The sequence below is a fragment of the Squalius cephalus genome, assembly GCF_949319135.1.
Source record: "Squalius cephalus genome assembly, chromosome: 9".
In the NCBI taxonomy this organism is placed as follows: domain Eukaryota; kingdom Metazoa; phylum Chordata; class Actinopteri; order Cypriniformes; family Leuciscidae; genus Squalius; species Squalius cephalus.
Genome location: NC_137130.1, coordinates 42,872,522 through 42,897,319, shown reverse-complemented (window position 1 = coordinate 42,897,319; position 24,798 = coordinate 42,872,522). Strand labels below are relative to the sequence as shown.

At 38.3% G+C, this 24,798-nt stretch overlaps 1 protein-coding gene across 1 annotated transcript in view; it reads left to right on the top strand.

The window, feature by feature from the left end:
- The first annotated feature begins 2,034 nt into the window (after positions 1 to 2,034).
- The window catches only part of LOC307164979 (uncharacterized protein), a 36,067-nt gene continuing 13,303 nt past the window's right edge, over positions 2,035 to 24,798 (top strand). The window contains exon 1 of the mRNA XM_079882231.1: positions 2,035 to 2,086. The gene's annotated coding sequence lies outside the window, so the exon portion shown is untranslated. The remainder of the gene's footprint in view (positions 2,087 to 24,798) is intronic.

Here is a 24,798-nt window from a genome sequence, read left to right as displayed (position 1 = left end):
GTTTTGAAAGTATCCTTCCCAACACTTGATCATTATAAGCTATCATAATTTCATTTTGGTTTTTGGCCATATAAATATCTGCACAAAATTGCTTTTTCTTCTTTTTTCTCAGTTTGGGCCTCTGAATAAAATAGAGCTGCTTTTTCCTCCTAGACTCTGAGCTCTATGTTCTGCTATGTATGAGCCTTAAAATCCTGATGTCAAATATGATCCTCAACAAAAAATTCTTGTTAATGTACTTTTATCTGGCTGTTGGGCATTTCATATTGTTTTATATTGAGAAATTGTGTGAGTGAGAATGTGTTGAGTTTTTAACAGGAGCAAGAGGGGAGAAATCTCTCCCGTCAGCATGTTGGGACAGCAATGTTCAGGAATGGCATTTCAGTTTTATAAACAAGTCATGTGTTATCATGTTTCCACAGACATGGCTCTCAAAAGTGCAGGAGAAACGTTATTTCTAATTCAGCAAAATAAACTAATTTGCCTATATTGTTATTTTTTCACAACAATACAAAATGTAATAAACAAAAGTCTTAAAAGAAATCAAGTGTCTTATTTTATGCGCATAAGATTTGTGTATACGGTTTTATTGAAAATTTTGGAATTCAACATAGCATTTAAAAATACAACAACCGTTCTTGTTTTGTTTTTCTTGCCATGGTTAAAAAAGGAATATGTGGGGATAGGTAATTTATTTACAATTTTAAAACAGTAGTTCTGCACACTGCTTTTACTATGACTAGAGTGAGTTTTATTGAATACCATGTGGTCATCCAACCTTGGAACCTGATGAAGGTTTAATAAAGCTAATAGCAAGACAGGATTAGAGGATAAGACAGACCTCATTAACAATTAAAATAATACAGTTGATTTGTGACTGAAATCAGTTCAAGAAATGTGTCATAAAAACTTGTCATTTAGAGATCTGTAAGTGACGTCGTAAAAACATTCATTTAGAACCCTGTTAAGATGTCACTTGGACGTCAATAGTGAACGTTAAAAAGACGTCTGAAAAAGACGCATCAAAACCTTTCATTCTGGCTCCTTACTGGACTTCTTCTGAATGTTTCCTTTTATGTAAATTGGACGTCCATAGTTAACGTTAAAAAGACGTCTAAAAAAGACATTGCAAAAACTTTCATTCTTGCTCCTCAGTGGACGTCTTATGAACATTCGACAAAGACATTAGAATGACGTCTTTTGGACGTGTCTTTGCTCTTTGCAGCCGACACTGATTTAGAAAATACTAGTTTATTAATAAAAACAATTAAAATGCCTCATTATTTTTTTCAGACACATTTATTGTCATTAGCCTAAATAATCTCTCTGTTCCAGAGACATGACTCTTCTCATTCAGTACTGCGGGAAAAATATAATTTCCGGGTTCAAATTTTGCCTTAGAAAAACAGTAAAATCAACATTTGTTTACATATTAATTTGTGAATATTTTAATTAAATGTTTAATAAAGGGGCAAAAAGTCATGAACAAAAATCTGAAAATATGTCAATATAATTTTTTTTTTGGGGGGGGGGGGGGCAGCTTTTGGTGTGTACAGTTCAAATTAAAATTTTGGTGTTCAATTGTGCGTTTTAAAAATACAACAACCGGTCATTTTCTGTTTTTCAGTTACGAGTTATAAAAGGAAAAACGAATGGACGCAAAAGTACACGGACCCTGTTTAAGCAAATGGAAACAAGCTTATAATGCCAAGGTCTGATATTCGTATTGCCCTCTGCAACGTGTGACCAATAATGATAAAATATTTTATTAAATACATTTTCTTGTAAAGCACTGGAAGTCACTTCTTGAAAGTGCTGGAAAACTGCTTACATTTCACTCTTAAAAATATGTAGTGTGAACTTTGCATAGGCCTATAGCAGAGAAATTTGCATATAGAGAAAACAGGAACAGAGCCAAATACCTTTCACATGAATGAAGCATTGCACTGACGGGTCTGTTGAGGCTTGTGTGTGTTTGTCCAGCCCTCTGAAGAGCTTTATATAAGACAGAAATCTGTCAGACACATCATCTCTCAGACTCGATCCAGGAGAAGCTGCTCTTCTGACTCCGGCTACAGTCCAACAGGTTAGTATGTTTCTAATACTGAGCACTTGTGGACTCGTAGTTCATTTGAACACCTGTTTTCTGGAGCCAATGTTATTATACATTACAGACACATCAGAAAGTTTCTATAGAAAGTTCTTTAGAATTTTCCCTAAAGAAAGAGTGATTGGGGATTACAAATACAATCTAAAAGTGAGGGGGACTGAATGTCAAGCATGTTTTTGTTTTGTTTTGTTTTGTTTTTTCAGACCTTTGTTGACAGGTTTTTGCTTAATTGGCTTATGTGTTATTTATCCCAGACAGCAAGCCAACATTGAATAAACATTGTTTTTCCATCTGAATCATCATTATGGTTGATATTGAAATTTCAATGTAAAATAAATGTTGAATCACCATTACCATATCGATGAAAACCTGATGTTATTAATGTTGATGGCAACAATATTGGAACAACATTGATCTATAGTTATCTTTATGATTGATTAAGCATTGATATTTGGTTTAACGGGCGATTGCTGAATGTGTTGAAAAGTCATTGATTTATAGTTGACCGGGAAACGACGCATTGTTGAAAAGTCATCGACATATAGTTGACCGGGAAATATGATTGAAAATGCATCGATATATAGTTGACCGGGAAATGTGATTGAAAATCTATCGATTTTTGGTTGACCGAGAGATCAACACCAACGTACTGCACCGGACACCGCTCATTTCTGGACCCTTGGCACAAGCGTACAGGTAAGCTTGCTTAATGTTCGATATGAATGACTTGTACCTAATCATACTGTTAGGCTGATCGTTAACATGATGGTTAGTGTAGTAACCGACGCAGTGCTGGTCACTGAAATAGATTTTTGTTTTACCATGTGTCAAAATCTGCCAAACGTAGCTACTTTGTGGTTCTCTTCTAGGTTATAAAGTTAGCAAAACCTCCGAGTCCAGTCTATTTTTGTGATAGCTCAAAATAAATGTCTGTACCCATTGCTAGTGAAATCTATTAGCACAGCACCGCCACGAAATGCCGTTTAGACCATCTCGTCGTAATACAAATACAAAATATTAATAATTCTCGAGCAGGGCTGCGATATGCGTGCGATACAGTTTTGTAACTCAATTGTGTTTGTTTTCAGAAATGATAACAGTCGTTTTATACTAGTGCTTATGCGATATCACGATTTTTGATGATCTTCTCCAAGATCTGCTTTTGAGGAAAACATTTCATTGGCGTTCTGTTCTGACATGCACCTTTTCTGAGCGCGGGGAAGCGCGCTCGCAGCCGCGCACTGTCAGCGCCTGACAACCAGGCCTGGCGTCAAGGGGGGGCTTAGCCCCACATTCATATAGAAACAATTAAAATGCCTCCTTAATTTTAAAGACATAGCCTATTTATTATTATTAGCCTGTTTTTGCCTGAGATTTGCGGTGAGATTTACGCATGTGCTCGGGGGTATGCTACACGCACCCAGTATTTAAAGGGATACTCTACCGAAAAATGAAAATTCTGTCATCATATACTCACCCTCATGTTGTTTCAAACCTGTATGAATTTCTTTCTTCTGCTGAACAGAAATGAAGATATTTAGAAGAATGTCAGTAACCAGACAGTTTTAGATACCATTGACTTCCATAGTATATTTTTTTCCTACTATGGAAGGCAATGGTATCTAAAACTGTCTGGTTACTGACATATTCTTCTAAATATCTTCTTTTCTGTTCAGCAGAAGAAAGAAATTCATACAGGTTTGAAACAACATGAGGGTGAGTAAATAATGACAGAATTTTCATTTTTCGGTAGAGTATCCCTTTAAGCAGAAATTAATATAAATGTGCAATTAGTCAACCGGAAGAAATCTTTTGTCTGGTAACTCTAATCAATACAAACTATTTACTTAGTTATAAGTATCCAGTTATTTAGCCTATATTGAATTTGAATTTGTTCCAAGTGTTTAAATATGTGTTCTGTTTAACTTAAATGCTAATTTTTTGCATTGTGATTTTATTTTCTGTTTTAGATGCTCTACTAAGCAGATGGGGACAGCTGCCGTCACCCACAGGCTGTGCAAAAGTGGCTGCGCTATGCGCCAGACCTGGCAGGAAGGACTGGATGACAAAATATTCGGCATCAGAGGACATTGAAGTGTAAATTAAGAGTACAAATAATTAAATAAAAAGGCTAATAAAAATGAATTTGTTTTAGTGTGGTGTGTTCAGTGTTTTATACGAGATTTCAAATGTTCTATTACTACTGGCTGTAGATAAAGCAGGCTATTTAAATTATGGTATTACATTTAAAATTAACATTTAAAAACGATTGAAATTCCATTGAAATCACGTTGATCCTTAGTTTAGTTGAAATTTCAACATTGTTTCAATATTCCTGATAATTGAAATACCATTGAAATTCCGTTGATCTATGGACAGGATTTCAACGTTGTTTCAATATTAAAAAAGGGTGCAAAATGTAGAATCAACATCAGAGTTCGATGTTGATTCAATGACTTATTGTTGAAAAAGGAATGTTGATTTAACATAGTGTAATAAACCTCTAAGCTGGGGTTTGTTTTAAGAGGTTTAATTAACTTTCAATGGAGGACAGAGGGTACCACACCACAGGCTTTAATGGAAAATATTACTTTATTGACAATGTTCAATTTAGAAAAGTAGTCATTATATGAAACAGCATTTAGTTCATCAAACATCAACTCCGTACGCTCACTAGGACAAACGGCGATACACAAGTGAAACTCCAAACACGTCACTCCACTGCACTGTAGTGATTAACCTCAGACCAGCACAGCACAATATAAATCGTGATCACACAGCAATCAGGTTTTTTAAGTGGAAAATCAGCACGTCCCTAGTCCAGCATACACGAATTATAATGGCCGTAAACCTCAAAATCTTAAAATACAACATACACACTCATTCATACATGCTCACAATGTTAATTAAAATATAAAACACTTCCCCGTTTCCATGACACAAGACCCCGACCCGGGGTCTAGGGAAGGAATCAGCCGTGCCAGGCAGTCCACAACAGCACGCGCTCTCCTCAGCGTTGTTCCCGTCCTCACAGTCACGGCAATTAATCACTGGTTCTGGCCTGAATTAGTCCTCTTTGGCCGTCACAGCTCTCTTTAGAACGTATAAAGTGTCTTTGGGTTTTACGAGGTCTCTTTGGACAGCACGGCTCTTAACCGTTCCTGGAACATGTAGACAGCGCTCCTACACCCCAGCCCCACTATTATCTAACTAAGTTACACAGGTCGGTCTAGCTAGCTATCTTCGTTGCCGGACAAACCCTAACGGTCTCGAGCAACACAAAACGTCCCCATTTCTTTCCCGAGCGCGACAAGCCAGTCCCGTGCTGCTCCTCTTTCCGCTTCTCTCACTCTCCTTAAATCTCCTCACTCCAGGTGAGATCAATTATCTCTTCCTTCAGGCCATCAATGAAATGTGCTGCAGAAAGTTTCAGATGGGCCGAACCAAACCAAATCCCCAGCGTTCATCACAATAGTTTCAATGACTGTTTGCTATCTGGGATGTTTAAAGGAGACATATCATGCTTTTAAATCGTTCCTTTTTACATATAAATCATACATTTGTAGTCTATATAAAGCGGAACTGCAATGCTTGGGTCTGATTTCCTCATTATTATAGCGCCACAGGCCCCTTTTCTACCCCTTTTCTGACGTGCGTCTGAGATCAACTCGTTTTGGTGCGGTCTCTTTAAATACAATTGAGACACTTCATACCCCGCCCCCTCTCCAGTTTGCAGAGGTGACACTCGGTTCAACTCCACCCCGTTCGGCCATTTTTGTAGTTTGATAGCAGAGATACGATTATCTAGTGGCACAGAAACTTTTTATTCACACGTTATTAACAAAATGTCAACAACGGAAGACTTGTCCAGCCAGCCTTACATGTTAAAGCCAGAGTCGGAGCCGGAGCGAGATGAAAATGAAGACGACGAGCCTGCAGAACAACGTCTTCATATGGATGTATCGCAATGGTGTGTTACTGTATTTACACATGAAACTTTGGTCTTCCGACCTTTTACCACCGTGTCGATTTATTTTGATTAATATGTGCGAGGGAGAGAAAGCAAGACAGCGTATAGTTTGGAGATGGTGTCTTGTTTACACTTTCGCCTGGCTCCGAAGAGAGAGATCGCGCGACCGGGTCTCTCTCTCTCTGCTCGTTCTTTCAGTTAAAGCCCATGTTGCAGGTTAACCACCACTGTCGATTAATGGGTACATAAATCACTCAAGATATGTATATAATTTTTAAAATGTCCCAAAAATGGCCTCAAAGACCCGTTTTTTACGTTTTTGATATTAACGTTTTTTTTACGCAATTCGGTGATGACGTCACGTTGGGGAGAAGTGGAGGAAAGGTAGCCTCAGCCTAGTATTATGGTGCGTTCAAGCCATCTCGTATAGATCGTATTTACGAGTTGAACGCTCTTGAATGCCACCACATTGTGAAGCGTGTAGCAAGCGATTTGCAAAGATTAATATAAATATTAATTATAGGCTAAAGGTTAATAAAACGTTACACTCACTTCTTCTTCTGGAGGTGCAGCAGGAACACGAATAGTTGGTACAGATACATTTTTTTCAGGAGCAGCTTCTTAGCAAAACCAGCTTTACTGACCCTCGTTTGTAAAGCAGTCTGGTGTGAAATGATTCGCGCAAACATTGACGTTGATCGTGGGGAATATTCTCTTCGAAAACAAACTCAGCCACTGCGTCTTCAGTGGTTCGGATTTAGGAATGCCGTAAATACTTAATAATTAAATGCATGGTCCGAGGAGAATGAGTGGAGAGTTGGTGAAGTGTCCTGGTGAGTTGCTATCATTTAGCAACGCAGCAATGAGCACTGGAGCTAGTCTACGAGCAGCAATGCACAATAACGACACGTTTTTTTTTTTTACTGTCCTTGAATAGCACCGAGTGAAAAATCAACGTTTTCTTTATATCTAGTGGCAGTGATCATGACGTTAGTTCAGATAAGTACCGGTAATCTTTGTCGTAGTAACTTACTGGTAAACTTTGTCCTTGTCATCTAGAAATAAAAGGCATCATGCTAGCTATATGGGTGTTTCTAAGCGTTTATCTCTTCCTCCGGTGAAAATGTTGTTGCAAACGTAGCCGCCGCGTGTCTGTCGCTGTGTTTTTATGTGGGCGCCGGCGGTGCCGTCCCATGGAAACTGCGTTGGAAAGCTTGTGCTGTTACGTTAGGGAAGCGAGTGCGTTTTGGTCGCTGGTCGAGGAGCTCACCCTGCGACCAGATGTGACGTGCCTCACTCAGCATCCAGAGTTTTTACACCAGCACAAACACAGTAGTTCACCATTGTCAATCTACCTATATATTTCTATATATTTATCTATCTAGCTGCTAGCTAGCTATGCTAACGTTATGCTATCTGGCTGTCTGCCTATCTCTCTATATACTAGCCTATCTATCTATCTATCTATCTATTTATCGGTCTGTCTGTCTATATCTATGTATTTATCTATAATCTGCGCTAACGTTATCTGAATACTCTCGTCTGCTACTCGTCTTTCTAGTCACTCTTACGCTGCGTTCCAGGCAGGTTTTTGAGCACGTAAATCACGACTTCAAACCACGACTCACGACTTTGTAGCGTTCCAGGCAACCTGTAACCCGTGTTTTTCCAACCTTATACCCGTGAAAGTGCACTGGAACGGCAGTCAAACCCGTGACTTCCCACCCGTGAACTCGTACTAGGTCGATGTACTCCCAGTTACGAGTTGGAAAAACACGGGATACAGGTTGCCTGGAACGCGGCATTAATGCGGGCCGCGGGCTTTGGTAAATTCTCTCCCCAACGTGACGTAATGCAATGCATTGTGGGGGAAAGGAGAATCGTTGCAAACTGCTGTAAGATAGTACCTACTTTTTCGTATTATATTCCGCTTTGTGATACCCAACAACATAAAATACAATGGATAACAGTTTAAATGTTTATTACCAGCAAGTAAACTGCACAAATTCGATGAAAAAAAAACCTGCAACACGGCCTTTAAACATGCACCCTGTCACAAGCGCGGCAGTTCATCTACATTAGACGGTGTAATGAAGTGTGTGGGTTACTACTTCCAACAACCGAACATTTTAACTTACCCTCTCGTAACTTCTGCATCTTTTAGCTTGGACTACAAAATTGCAGCGAGAAATAAAAATGGCGGATTGCTCGAAGTGTTGGGCTGGAAGTCAATGTCCTTATTTGGCAGTTCCGCTGCAAATACTGTGACGTAATAGTGCACAAAACGTCATAGATAACAGAAAAATCGGAACAGGTTGAAAAATAAGGCCAAAACAGAACATAAAGATATCAACGAAGCACCTGAAGAGAATAATTTAAACTTTTCTGTACTTCTAAACACTCCAAATATACAACAAAATGCATTTAAGGGCTAAAAAAGTGGATTTAGCATGATAGCCTATGTCCCCTTTAAAGAAAGAAAGATATGTTCTTGCACACTATTGTACTATATTGTTTACATATTTCAAATTGTTTTTTTGTTTTTTTGTGTAGGCTAAGTCAAACTCCAAGCTTTTAAAAGTACTTTCTGGTTAGGCTTTTTCAAGACAACTTTAAGTTTATCTACAAACGTTTTTATCTAATTGTAAAGTGTTACCAAATTATATACAGTATGGTAGACATCATGTAGGCTACACGTTACAACACTGCATGATTCAAGTGGCTATTAATGCATTAAAATACAAATTCAGCATTAACAATCACCATCTTTATTCTAATTTGAAGGGCTTTGATAACATATCTGTGAAAATAAAAGACATTACGAATTAGAAAAGAAAGACTGAAAATAAGCGCATGTTTGCGCGTAGCAAACATTTTCAATTTCCAACAAAACTTGTTAATTATTCAACTGAGTCCATACATCTGTAATAGTGTTGTCACGGTACCAAAATTTCAGTATTCGGTACCGATACCAGTGAAAATCCACGGTTCTCGGTACCAATTTCGGTACCAAAGCTTAATTTAGATGAAATTTACATAATTATATTAAAGTGTATATCACAGTTACAAAGATGGAAACTGTAGTATTAAAAACACTTTACAATAAGATTCCATTTGTTAGATAACATTAGATAAAATGACCTAACAAAAAAACAATAGCCTAGTTATATACTGTCGCAATTATTCTCCTTTAGGGGTTAATTTAAAAATACATTTTTAAAATCAAAAGTTAACATTATTTCTGTTAACATTATTTAATGCACAATGAATGAAGTGAACAAACATGACCAATCAAGTGTTTGTATTAAATAACATTCACAAACATTAATTAATGTTGTAAAAATATATTGTTCACTCAATGTGTTATGTTAGATAACGCATTAAGTGATGTTAATGAATGGTATCTTATTGTAGCATTACCAAACTATACAGGAGATAAAATATGTTTTATTTGACTTGACTATACTTTTATTTAATCCAAAACTGTATTCATATTTAACTTTAAAAGGGCTTTTTAAACCTGCTAAGAGTTATCCAGCCAAGAATAAGACTAGAACTGCTTTTCTGACGGACTGATATTAATGACGGCTTTTTATTTCTCATCTCCATAAATATATCTAGTAGTAAAGCTAATGCAAGGGCTAGAAATCAATGAATAGGCCTATGTCACACTTCCTCGTCGTCATGGAGAGCGCAGTTCGCACAAGCGTTTGTACTCCCGTGGCGTCTGTCGTTGCTATGCATCCATGAACGCGCATGGAAAAGCGAGCGCTCCGTTTCTATTATGAGCGCGCTTGCCGCGCGCCATTTGAAATAACGTATCTGTACGCGCAAAAACATCAGCACCACATCAGCAGCAGCACCGCCGATCGCCATCAGCGCTTTTATGAAGAGGACGCAACTGCACGCGCTTCAGGCATGCACGCGCATCAAGTACCGGGTTTGAGAAAACCTGGTACCGTGACGTTTAAAAAAAAAATAGTACCGACTTGGTACCGAAGTACCAGGTCTTTTGACAACACTAATCTGTAATAATAAGCAGAGTTATTCATCACTGTGCAACAATTCGGATACCACACGACAACTTGACTTGACAACAGTGCTTGACTTTTTCGTGAAAAAGTAGTGTAGAGTTTTTTGCCATTTTGAACTCATTGCGACCTCTATGAAAATGATGGATACAGCGCCGGTGCGAGCATGGGCGTGTCTTGATGCACGAGTGACTGATTACCATGGAAACGTGAAAGTCTGGATGCAGGGTTCTCAAGTTTTATCAAAAGCTTGGAGTGAGATCACATGCAGTTATATTAGGGGAGAAGCCCTAATGGAGAGTAATACACAATAACACAATAACCATAAAGCGTTGTTCATTATAATCGTGGGATTATTAATTAAATTTATAATGTTGTACATAGAAAACATGGTAATGTACCTGAGTGTAAACAGCCGCATTCATTATCATCATCATGACTAGTCGAAATGGTATAATGTTTTATTGTGTTGTGGGACATTGTGAACAAATTACATATTAGAGTAAGGTGTGTGTGTGTGTGTGTGTGTGTGTGTGTGTGTGTACACAAGAGTACACACTCCAGCTTATGAAATGTGTTTTGTGTTGTAAGTGTTTGTTGCACATTTTGATGCCTTGATAACAGGGGTAGGGGGCTCCCACTTGAGTGATAAATGTTGAGCTGAGCTGCAGACCACACCCCTTCAGCCTAGGTGCTTTGGTACTGGGTGTGGCTCCCAGCTGCAGACAGCTAGTTAGCCAGGTGACGTTTCCTGAGTCAGCCGGAAGGGGCGCCACGTGGGACTGGAGGAAGGACGGAGTAGGAAATGATGGAGGTAGAGGGTGCGGGTGTGAGTGGAAATAAACGGAAGAAAAAGAAATCATTGGAAATATCAGATGATTATTCTGAGGTAAAAGATAGGGAAAAAGTAAAAGAGTTTAATGTGTTTATCACACTGGTGCAGGAGGGAGTGAATTTTGATGGATGGAGTCCAATACAACTTTCGAAAGCTATACATAAGGAAATAGGGGATGTAAATAGTGTGAAAAAATTAAGGAATGGATCATTATTGATAAAGTGTAAGGATGAGGTGCAACAAAAGAAGGCAGTAAGGGCAAATGCATTAAATGGACAGAAAGTAAAAGGGGAGAAAGTTCAAAGCCGAATCAGAGGAGTAATAACAGGAATCCCTGAGAAGGAATCAATGGAAGGAATGTGTACAAATATAAAGAATGTAAAGGTGAGTGAGGCAAAAAGATTAAAAACAAAAAGAGATGGTGTAGTATGTGATAGTCTCTCAGTACTGCTTACCTTTGAAGAAGAAAGACTTCCTGAGAAAGTTTTTATAGGGTACATGAGCTACGATGTTAGGATGTACATACCACCCCCTTTGAGGTGTTTCAACTGCCAACGATATGGGCATGTGGCAGCAGCATGTAAAGGAAAAATAAGATGCAGTAAATGTGGCGGTGAACACAAATATGATGAATGTGAGGAAGGGGCAAGGAAAAAATGTTGCAATTGTGGTGGAGAGCACAGTGCTGCATATGGTGGGTGTGAAGTGTACAAGCGAATGCAAGAAGTTCAGAAGGTTAAAGTGAATCAGGAAATCACGTATGCTGAAGCAGCCAGAAGAGTACCAAAGATACCACAAAATGCAGTGAACAAGAGTAAAGACAATGACGGATGTGTAAAGTGTAACAGGATTCAGGAAGAAACATTGATAGTGAGCAAAATAGGCTTTGTGCTTTTCATGGCAGAAATCATTAACTGCTCAGCCCAGACGACTAGCAGGACTGAAAGGATTAAGATTATAGTAAAAACTGCTGAGAAGTACTTGGATGTAAAAGGGTTACAGTGGGAAAATATTAGAGAAACCCTTGAGGAAACTCAACAATCACAGTCATGGGTTGGATCCTCTTAATGGTGTTAATAATACTCCAATGGAATGCCAGGAGCTTAATTGCGAATGGCCAGGAGTTTAAGAAGTATGTGGAAGATGTTAAGGAAAAACCCAATATTATATGTGTCCAAGAAACGTGGTTAATTCCCAGGCTAGATTTTATCATAAAAGGGTATAATGCAGTAAGAAGGGATAGAGAGAATGGGAAAGGTGGAGGGATCATGACTTTTATACAGAAAGGGCTGCAATACAAGGAAATTAAGAAAGGAGAGGAATTGGAATATGTCACTGTGGAAGTGTGGGCAAAAGAGGGTAATATTAAAATTATAAATTTTTACAACCCATGTAATCAGTTAAAAAGTAGCCAGCTTGAGGAAATTTGGAAAGATTTGGAGGGCAGAGTTATTTGGTGTGGGGATTTTAATGCACATAGCACTTTATGGGATGATAAAGATGATGCAAATGGGAATGTGTTGGAAGAATTTATAGAAGAGAAGGAACTAGTATGTCTTAATGATGGAACTTGGACAAGGATAGATGTATCTAAGGGAAAAGAGTCAGCAATAGATTTAACCTTGGGCACGAGAAATGTGGCAGACAAATGTGAATGGGAGGTGTTAAGAGGAAATACAGTGGGAAGCGATCACTACCCTATAAAGGTACACATAGGTGTGGAGATGGAGAAAGAGAAAGAAGTGAAAGTAGTATGAAAGTATGAAAGTTAAAAGTTATGGATGGGTTATAAAAGATAAGGTGAATAACATGGGAATTGGGTCACTGAACATCAGCCCTACAGTGGCATATCCAGTAGTGCCTCCTTGGATGTTGGAAGAATTGAGGGTTGATTTAGGACTGTTGGAGGAAAGAAAGAAAGATGGAGTGGATAAGTATGGGGTAAGAAATTATATAACAGGAAAATACAAAGAGTGTGTAAAGGTTTTTACAGATGCGTCTAAAAATATTGAAAAGAGAGTAGGGGTAGCTTATGTAATCCCTGAGATGGGAATAGCAAAGGCAAAAAGGATAAATGATGACCTATCAGTGTATACTGCTGAACTGGTTGCCATATGGTTAGCACTCGTGTGGATAGAGTCTAACAATTGTCTGCAGGCAGTGATTGCCTCTGATTCAAGTTCAGCAATGTTTAGTGTTCAGAATTATCGGTCTGATTCAAGGGAAGATATTTTAATCGAAATTGTACAGCTGGCAAGTGGAATACAAGCATCAGGAAGGAGGGTGACATTCTTATGGGTTCCAGCCCATATAGGAGTAGAGGGTAACGAACTGGCCGATGAGCATGCAAAGAGAGCAACAGACAAAAGCAATATAGATGTAGATGTAAAGTACAGTAAAGCAGAAATAAAAAGTATAGTAAAGGCGAAAACGATTAAAAAGTGGCAACATATTTGGGATAATGGGTACACAGGAAGACATCTTTATAGGATACAAGGGAAAGTGGGAAAAGACACACAAATAACCAGATCAAGACAGGAAGAAATTATACTAACAAGGATGAGGTTGGGTCATACAAAGTTGAATAGTACAATGTTCTTAATAAAAAAGCATGGAGATGGAAATTGTGAGTATTGCCAAAACAATATACCTGAAACAGTAGAGCATGTAATATTGCACTGTCATAAATACAATGAGGCAAGGCAGAGGCTTGTTAATGAGTTGAAAACAAAGAAAATGTCTTTAGAAATTAAAACACTATTGAAAAGAAGCTCAAGGGAAAATTTTGATTTATTATTTCTTTTTTTGAAAAGTACAGGCCTGTTAAAAAGGATATAAGTGTTTTTTTTTGGTTGGTTTTTTTTTGTTGTTTTTTTGTTTTTTTTTAGTTTAACGTGCTGGTATTTAGTTTGGGAATAGCTAGTAACTCCCGTGCCTACTCCAGTCCAGTGGTGGCGGTAATGCACAAGAAATAGTTGCAAACCGCCAATCAAAAAGAAGAAGAAGAAGAAGAAGAAGAAGAAGAAGAAGAAGAAGAAGAAGAAGAAGAAGAAGAAGAAGAAGAAGAAGAAGAAGAAGAAGAAGAAGAAGAAGAAGAAGAAGAAGAAGAAGAAGAAGAAGAAGAAGAAGAAGAAGCTAGTTAGCCACCAGGTGGGAAGAATCTGGTGATTAGGGGAATTCACTCACAGCATGGTAAGCAGACTGGGAAGATGTGTGGAGAAACCGGGCCTGGAAATGATACTGCAGGACTAAAGCTTGTTTGTACAAGGAAGGAGTCGGTGAGCATTCGTTTGTGCAGTGTGGTGGATTTTAACATTTAAGTGAATCATATAGTTATACTTGGGGAAAAATGTGTGTATTTAAAAAAGAAAAAAAAATCATGTGCTTGAATTGTAAGCTAAAATGTTATACATTTAACATCATGAAGGTTTAAAAGTACAGTTAAAAGAAATGTATTGTAAAGATTTTAAAAGGGTAAAAGTTGAAAGTGTGGGATTGTGTATTGTGTTAACGCTGCTAGAGTTTAAGGTTAAACTCATTTGAGTAGTGTTTTAAAAGTGTCTTCAATTTATTTGGGTGCTTTAGATATGAGGTTTCTTTTTTTACTTATTGTCAAGATTAATTTCTAGTGTTTAAAATTAAGTATTTGATCGTTTGTTATGATGTCTTATTATGGTTATTTGGGTTTATTGTATTTTTTTATTGACCCACTTGTGTTTGTGTTTAAGGTTTTTTACCTGCTTTTGACCACGACAACTATCAAATAAAAGAAAGAAAAGAAAGAATTGATTCCTGGTCATTGAGTAAAATCCAGTCCAAACCTTCAGAGGCAAGCATACCCTTTCAAGTGGGGGAAACTGCAGGGTTGAACCTCACAAAAGTGAGGGCACTTGACAATAAAATATCTTTTTGCTTTTTCCCTGACATCTTTGAAAAATACAAATGCAATGGCAATGATTAATGTTTTGACAGGATATAAAATATTACCCAGAGCACTCTTCTTTTTATACATGCATGTAGCCTTAACGTAACTAGAAATACTATTAATATAGTATAATATATAATTTAAAATAAAATGAAGAAATACATCTTCATTCCTTCCTTCCCATACCCACTAACAATTCCCTTAGTTTCAGAAAACGTAAGCTAGCCAAACTGAGCCAAAGCTTCTGGCCTGGGGCTCGTTCTTCGTAGGTCGCTAACTCAGTTAGCTGGATTTGATTGTTGGCGATTTGGCATGATCTTGGATCGTTTGGTTCTTCGAAGCTCATCCTGGACTTGCTGTCATAGCAACAGATGCGCAAGCTCAAACCTGCTCGGGAGCAGAGGCTTATTTCATGTTAACAGGATTAGATCGCGGCTTCATAAGCGGAGCTGATACGGGAAGTCCAGCGCAGCGCGATAGTGCACTTTCTGAGATGTTTTTTTTTTTTTTTTTTCGTGACTCGTGAGATTGATAATTAGGAGCAAATATGTAGTTTATTGGAAATAGAAATACAGCGGAAAGTAACCACAATTACCCTCGTTTATCTGAATATTGCCAACTTAGTCGGAACTACTTGTTCTTCCGCCTGCCAAGTCATGAGCGTAATATGGCACTATACAACTGCAGAGCAGCACGCACGCTAGCCACTCAGTCCAGACATGATTTTGACCACTTAATTAAGTTTTGTTTTGCAGAAAATGATTTTTTTAAGTGAATTTCTTTTTGTATAAATTGTATCTTAATTTAAATTTTTTTTATCAACCAATTTATCAATAAAATACCAAATATAGCAGAAAGCAGACAACACAATCATAGAGGCGCCCGCGCGGTCACTTGCACTGCTCGTAAACAGGAGCGCATCTCATCCTAACTTAACGAAACTCAGCATATGCCTCACATACATGAAATATATCTTAAGAAAGCTTGAAATTGTCTTTTTAACAATTTAAAACAAAAAGAAATAGGCTACTCTCTGGTTGTGTAATGATGTGCATTTCTCTCATATGTGCGTTCACATACGGAGATGGCGATCGTCAACTTCATCTTTACAGCTGTTGTTGCTGTTAATAATCTAAAAATAATAGGCTTATAATTTTATTAAACAATAAATTAAATGAAATTTTAATTGTATTAAAAAAGCAACAAAAAAAATCCTGTTTATCAATATTGTGTGTGTGTGTCGAAAGAATTTGTCTGCAGCTGCTCAAAACAACAACAAAAAAAAAAAAGTCAAAAACCCCACTGTCAGTGTTTTGTAAGGAACAGGCAAATATGTTCAATATAGCAGGAGACATTTTAATTGTTAACTAATAAAACAGTTATTTTTTATGTCAGTGTCGGCTATAGACAGATGAAGTTGACGACTCGCGATCTTCGCAGCGCCAGAGAGAAATGCACATTTCATTTTCATACGAATTACATAAGCAGCGCAGTCTGTTTTCTTTTGTTTTGAAGAATTGTTCTGCTTTTCATTTGCAGACATTTCAAGCTATCTATATGTCTCAGGTCTGTGAGGCAATAGGCTAGGCTACCTTATAGGCCTACGCTGAGTTTCGGTTCATTATGAGACGAGCTCCAGGTTCGCCAGCGCCTCAGTGTCCTGATTAACTATTTTCTAATAGCCTATATTTACTAATTTATTAAAATCCAGATAATTTGTTGATGAAACATCGATTAAAATTAAGATACAATTAAAACGAAATTAAATTTAATGACAGGATTCGTGCTTTCAGTTTGAGGTCTCTGTGAAAGTTTTAAAACATTATTTTAGTGCCGCTTTAGTGCGCTCACGTCCTTAATGGAGAACTGTCTGTAACTTTTTTTTTTTTTTTTTTGTGAAATACATTTCTAAAAAAATGCGACTTAGTCCAGTGCGACTTAGGCATAGCCTATGTTTTTTTTCTTCCTCGTGACGCATTTTTTGACTGATATGCGACTCTGGAGCGACTTATAAAATAGGCTACGGTAAGTTATTATTCTTTTTGTGCAAATGTCCCATAAAGTCCCATCCTTTAATGATTCATTTATGTCCCGTTGACCGGTCCATTGCATTACGAATAAAAGCAGAATCAATAAAGTCAAAAATGTGATGTGCAGTCAGGTGGTTTGAGTGTGTGCGCGTTTTTTGACGAGTTTTATAGTCTTGATATTGTTTCCTATTCAAAAGTGGTGACGCCCTACCCACCCCCAAATCAGCACCCCCAACATAAAACCTCTTCCCGCGGCCCTGCTGTCCTCAGTGCCGCAGAAAAGCGCTGAAACGGAGATGAAGGGGAACCCGTTTTTTTTTTTTTTTTTTTGGCTTATTTTAACTGGCCCATCCAGTTTTCTGGGGGCCCACCTACAATCAAAATCCTGGCGCCGCTAGTGCTCACATATGACTGACTTTGCTGTATGCATGCAGCGATGTGATGATGCCTGATATGAACTTGGGTTGCTACATTAACTGAATGAATCTATTAACATATGCCACATTGATAGGTCACAGCCTACCAATGACAAGATTTCACTGCACGTTACTTGAATAATTAGTGTACTTGTTACTTTAATTTCACAAACAGTAATTTTTGGGCAAAGTATCGGTATCGGATCGGTATCGCCGATACTCGCCTTCATTTTAGTTGGTATCGGATCTGATAGGAAACCAGTGGTATCGCACATCACTACTTGTCGGAGTCTGGCTTTAAATACAGCACAAACTGTTTGCATTGCCCTAAGATTATTTGCGAGTGGCTCTTTCCTTTACACTATTGGAGATGCGGAGAACTTGATGGAAAGTGCTGTCTGTCGTGTCATTTGGAGTTTACCTGGCGCTTTTAGGTTTAAAAAAGTTTTTTTTTTTTTTTTTTTTTTTTTTGGGCATTTCCAAGCCACTTAAGACCCAATGTTGTAAAGCAGTTTTTTTTAAAGCAATTTCTTTAGGCTATCATCATTTTTTATGAAGATCATACAATCATGACCATGCCGATTACAGTATGTCACTCAGGCTTCACTAACGTGATTGGTACCATAGACTAGGCTAGACTATAGGCTGCCATCAAGGCCTCAATGAAGGGGATTATGTGAACAGAAAGGGGGTTCACAATGTAAATGTGCAGCCCAGTTACTATTGGGATTCTTAATATTCCAGATTAATAATATTATATCAAATAAAAAAAAGGCAGTTGACTAAAATCTTCCATAATCACAAATGTGAAAGCAAAAAGGCCAGGATCTGTGCATGACTTAAGAATTTTCAGAGATTCACATTCCTGCACATTATTTGAAAGTGGTAAGGAAAGTTCCACAATTAAATATCAAGCTCACTGTATTACATACACTTATTGATCCTAACAGAACTGCATTTTTCCATAGGTGATTATGACATGTTCCTGCAGACAGGTGTTTTATGACCCCATTCCCTGACCCAAACCAGTTACAGTGCAGCTCTAGCCAGGACAAGGGCACACAATGAAAATGAACTTCAGCTAACTAAAGGGAAGATTTCAGTGTCTGAGAAGTCTGAGGGTTGCACATCTGACAGGGCCTGTGACATTGCTGCATGTGCCATATTACACATTGCCAAAAAAAAATAAAAATAATAATTAAATGTTTAATAAAAGACAAATATGCTTAGTTCCTTGAGTTTTATTTAAATTGTTCTTTGTAAAGAAAAGCCAGTGGTCAAGTGCCTGCAACAAGAGATATTAGACACATGCCTCATGCAACAAATAAAAAGGAAAAGTTGTCTATCCACTGCCCACCTGTAGGCCTATGTCTCTCTGTCTGTGCAGACTCTTCTGTAGGCCTTTCTGGAGATGTGGAATCCTGCAACTTATATTGCAGCCATAAAGCATACAAGTATAAATGAAGTAAAGTTATGTGTGCACTTGCAGGTAGGCTAGTTCCTCCATATGACAGTTATCTGAGAGGGTTTATTCAATGGAAACAAATGGACATTACAAAGTCTTCTACTTTCTTTCCTTTGGAAAGTTAGAAAATGTCCACTTACTGCACTTACTGCACATATTTCAGCCACCACTTTCTTGGGAACAGATACAAGTGTGTATTATGTAAAAGTGCACAAAAGAGGAAAACACAATGTCATTACAATGAACTACACTCGGGAAAATGTGATCAATAACTCATGGCAAAATATTTTTACATTAACATAAGTTTATCAGTTTTCACTTTCACAAGTCAAAGCAATTCATCACTTTTAATGCGGCCTTCATTTAATGCAGCAATATGTACAATTATTTTACAGTGTAGGCTACTAAGATCTTTTCTTTTTTTCAGCCTTTTTCTTGGTTGCTTTTATAAACAGACAACCATTTATTCAACAGTGCCTTTTATAGAAGAGAAGAGACTATAATATAACTAAAAATTACCATTAGGCTATGTAGAATATTTTTGTACTTCACTTTTATTTGTTCCCATGTTCTAGTGTGGTGACTCTGACATTACAATGAACAAAGTAGCCTAATTATGCAATTATTAAAATACAAATAAGGCTAAGTGATAAAAACATCTAACATGGCCACTTCTAACGGATTTAAATTGTCTGCTACTTTTTGCCAGCCCTCTCTCCTGGCTTTTGCAGACTTTGTGTTCCCTGGCGTTTTGATTAAACATTAAAATTCCGAATAAAACTTCGACTATTAGTTCTTGCTCTGCCGAGGAGAAAAACTGAGCGCGCTCTTTGGCCACGCTGAGCAGCCAATAGCAGCGTTGCTGATCAATGTTTCTACTATCGATACATATCCCCTTTTAAACCAGCGCATGAACACGCAGTTATCTCAGATTACTCAATCCAGCGATACTAATCATAAACAACAGGTGAGTTCGAAGAACCCAATTAGCCGGATCATGATTAGCACGATGATATCATCTTGGATGTGTCATTTGGTCTCGGATGTAATAAGCAACGTACGAAGAACGAGCCACTGGTTGCAAAGTAGTTGTAGAGTTTTTGACTGCATCAATAATAATGTTACGATGGGCTATATATTAAATGTTCTAGCCTAAAAATGTTAGACAAGCTTTCTTCTAACTTACCTTCTCCATCACGACGTGTGTTCGCGCGATGTTGTTGGTTACCTAGTAACGAACGTACGGTGGCCGAGAATTTTCCGTCAACTTCCGTTCGCACATCTATGTTGCCTTGTAACGAACGCAATCTGGCCGAGATACGTGCTGGCGGCAGGAAAGTTCACTTTGTGTGCCCGCGCCTCGTATACAACGTTATAAAGCTTGCAGGACAACTTGGTTGGCATTGCCTTTTCAGCGTGAGAAATACACAGTGTGGCGTGTGAGCGAGTGAAATTGGTTGAATTGCGTGAGTCTCACGGCCAATGCGTGAGACTTGAGAACCCTGCTGGATGCATACACATTGGCCCACGATAATGTCTCCTGCATCCCCCTCGTAATCTACGCCCATGCACTCACAACTGCAGTTGAGTTCACTTCAAGTTCAATGTCGGTAGCAGCCGGGCTATCGTCAGACCCGCTCCAGTCCAAAGTACACCACAGTAACCGACCGCTAATCATTAACATGTGTGCAATAGTGTTGTCACGGTACCAAAATTTCAGTATTCGGTACCGATACCAGTGAAAATCCACGGTTCTCGGTACCAATTTCGGTACCAAACCAAAGTTTAATTTAGACTAAATTTACCAGTAAAAATTCATGGTTCTCGGTACTAAAGGAAAACACAAAAACATGCTAGCTGAACAACACACTATTTTTATTTATAAAGTTAAACAATGCCATTATTTATACATTTACAAATTTATACATATATAAATTGTATTTCAAGTTTTTCCTTTATGTCGTCCTGTTTGTTTGTTTTTACCCTAATTAAATGTATAGGAGATTTAAATAGTTAATAAAGAATCTTAAGGCGCCGTTCACATATCGCGCCTAAAAACGCGTAGAAAACACTAGGCGCGCCGCGTTCTCCTTTTTTCCAAAGCGCTAGGGCGGTTGCGCAACCATCAGCTGCGCTCTCCGTTTACAGCAAGGAATTTTCAGCAATGGATTTCCACCACTTATCACGTGACCTACGGTGCACTTGCGGCATTCTGAAAAGTTGAGTGTTTTTATCTCGATGCGGCGCGAACGCGCTTGGAAAAAATGAGCGCGTCGCATCCATTATGAGCGCGCATACCGCGCGCCTACATTTGAAATAACGAACTTGAGCACGCAAAAGACGTGATATATGTGAACAGGCCCTAATTCTAACACTTATTATATTAGCGCTACACAAACGGCTGTTTATTTCTATCCGACTTATTCCGACATTCAAATTAAAATATGATATATAATTCATAACAGAAGCTCTAAATTTGAAATTAGTTTGAAACTTATCTGCTTGAACTCTTTCATCAGATCCGGGTGTCGGTATTTGAGGTGTTTTATTAAGTTAGATGTGTTTCCTCCTTTTGAGAGAGAACTTCGATGACATCGTTTGCAAATGGGTTTTTGATTACCAATGATGTTCCCCTCGTCATCAGCCGCAAATCCGAAATATTTCCACACACGGCTCTTTCCTCCTTTTTTATCAACAAGTGGATTTACCACATCAGCTGCACCGCCGGTTGTCATGTCTCAGCGCTTTAATAAAGAGGACGCGCAACTGCACCCGCTCAGTGCATGCATGTGTGGCACGATGGTGAGGCGGAGAGCAAGATGATAACTGGTGTAAGCAAAAGCTCACTTGAAGATACTCAAAGTCTTAACTGTAGCCAACTACGCCACCTAGGGACTTTCACCCCAGGATATACTAGTACTCAAATCTAAACCCCAGGTTCGTTCCTTCCAGAGAGGACTGAGACAATTCTGCCAATTAAAACAGATTTTTATTTTATTAAAACATAACGCACATGACAGTCACTAATAAGTACCTTCAATACATTTACCTTTTACGTTACCAACACATACAAGAAAAGGTACTTAAAAAGAAAAAAAATATATATATATATTTAAACACTACGGGCAGCACTTGGGTCGTCAAAAGACACTAACAGGGAAAGAGAAACCTGCCCCGCCTCAAACAGTAATCACTCACTACAACCAACCACTCACACTGGTGTTGCACACTAGAAAGGGAATGAGAAACTCACTCAAGCGTTAAACACTACACCCCAAAAAGAGAGGTGGGCAAAGTACCCTTTTTACCATTGGTCACAGGAGACCCAAGCACTTACATTAATTACAATTTATATAAACAAAGAAAGAAAATCAAATCATACAAATTAAGAAAATACCACAAAACAAAAACATTAATGAAAATAAAACATTCAAAATAGAAACAAAACAGCAGCGTAATCCGGGGCCGTGCATCTTGCCATTAAAGATAAGCTTACACCGCTCAGAGCTGGAAGCAAGCCCGTTATGCACGTTCCTTCCAACCTGCACGCACACACAGCAGTGACATTTACTTTTTTTATAAACATGAAACGATCCACCAGAAAAAAGATCATACTCACTGCGTTTTCAATGATTCTAACACGACTGTACAGGTTCTTGCTGCACTCAAATTGTGTAGTGACTGCAGGACACAAACTTTAAAATTACACACTAATATTATAAAATCACATTCCATATTCCGCTCATTCACATACCTGATCACGCAATGAGCAGACTAAATGCCCCGAACCACACGACTCCACTAGGAACAGGCAACCAGGATGCAAAAAGTAACATCCCCAGCCATTTGAATGCTGCATTTTTATTTAGAGTGCAATCATGGTAATTAGTCACCAGACGGTTACCTGACACCACTAAATTTACTGGGCAGATAATTCAGTTCTCCACCAGGGGGAGAAGCAAAGGGAAATTCCCAATCTGCTACACATGCGCATCAAGGAACCGGGTTTGAACGGGTCCTCGGTACCACCGGTACTTAAGAAAACTTGGTACCGTGACGTTTACATTTTTTTAGTACCGACTTGGTACCGAAGTACCGGGTCTTTTGACAACACTAGTGTGCAATATATGTACACAATAAAGGGATAAAACTTGATACATATCAAATATTTATAAATGAAGACAAAAATAGCATTACATGTGATAGTCAAAGTTTTACTCTTTATTGTGTGCATTTATTGCAGTATATTGAAAAATATAAGCACTAGTTTCCGTACATATATGGAAATGTATAATATATCACATTATATTTAGGGGCCAAGCACCGAAGGTGCGTAGGCACCTATTGTATCTGTTCCCGTTCTTATTATTCTTCCTCTGCCATGGAAGTCTATGGCAGCCCATAGAACCATTTGTGGGAAAGTTGTAATGGTTTGACATTCTGATAGAGGACAGTCCCAACATTCAATACACCAATTTTGGTGTGTTTAACTAATTCCCTCTAGTGCCACCACCTGTCCAAAGTTTCACTCATATGTATGCTAATTGACCTTTCGCCGGCCCCTCCCCCAAAACGGCCATTGTCCAATCACACATCATAGCAACCGTTACTATGTGAGCAGGTCCGACAAACATTAGCAAAATGGTGAAGCGTGCGCCCATGGCGTTTGTAAATCGGACACTACATACCCCGAGAGATTGTCTGGAGGAGTTGTGTGCATTCCCAAAGCCGAAAACACAACGTGAGCGGTGCCTACAATGGATAAAACAGTGTGGACGGCCCCAATCCCAGTTAAATGTGTCGAACATTACGAGGCATAAATACGCCTGCTGGCTGTGGTATCGATGGCTACTTAGCCTAAAGTTTTTTTTTGTTTTGTTTTTCTGATCTGAAAAACTATCCTATCTGTAACTCAAAAAACATAATATTGTCTGAACCGCGAGTTTTATGATCCCTTGCCCCACTAATAAATATTATGGTCTCAACCGCGATTTTTGTGATCTGTTGTCCCCCTTATAAATATTATGGTAAGTGCATTATGAAAGACAATCAATGCAAGTTATTTAGATGCAAATTAAGGCTATGTCTGGTTAAACAGTTATTGTGTGATTTCGTTTATTGTGCTTTGTCAACTTGAAGCATGAATTTGAGAAAGAAAATCATTTTTGGAAGAAAATGCACCACATACGTTTGTCAATGATATAGGCCTAAGTTATAGCTAAAAGATTGTAAAAGCTTTCAGTTCACCTGCCTAATTGTAGTTGAAAAGTCAAATTAAGCTTGATTAATGATATACTGTGACTGATCAAATAAACTACAGCATCGGAAATATAACTCCCATGTGTTGCAGCATTTAAAATTTTAGTCATAGTGTTATGCGAAAAAACACACATAAGAAATTATTGCTGACAGCACTTTTATTTTCAGAGACAGTTTTTTCTTTCACACAAAAACACAACAGAAGTAAGTGTCTTACAATGCTTTTAAACACTTGTTTCCTTGTTCTTTGCCATAATCACAAATGATGTGTATGAACACCGGTAAGCATTAGCCTCGATAGAGACGTAGATAGTAGTCGTGTCTCCTTCATTGCGTATTTTTATATTATAATATATCCCTCCACTGCATACTGTAACCCTTTTTGCCTCAATCTAGAGGATATCGCGGAGGTATTGCTCCAAAAAAGGTCACTGACACGCACGGGTATACCTTTTTCCGTCATGGCAATCTGTCGCGCTGGTCGTGTTTGACCATTTGTTTGTCGGACGTAGCAACAGTAACTAAGGGGGGCGGGGCTCGGCGAAAGGTCAATTACATTTGAACGTAAGGCCAATCAACAAAATTATTTTTCCTCTGATTCCTGAGCTCATGACAATTTGATTGCAGCCTTTGACGTCATTTGCCGTCATAGAAATATGGCCGTAATTTTGAAATGTCCAAAAAACCTACTTTTTTGAACTCTTCCTAGACGGTTTGTCCGATTTGCATTAAAATTTAACCAAATCAGCTTTAGGCA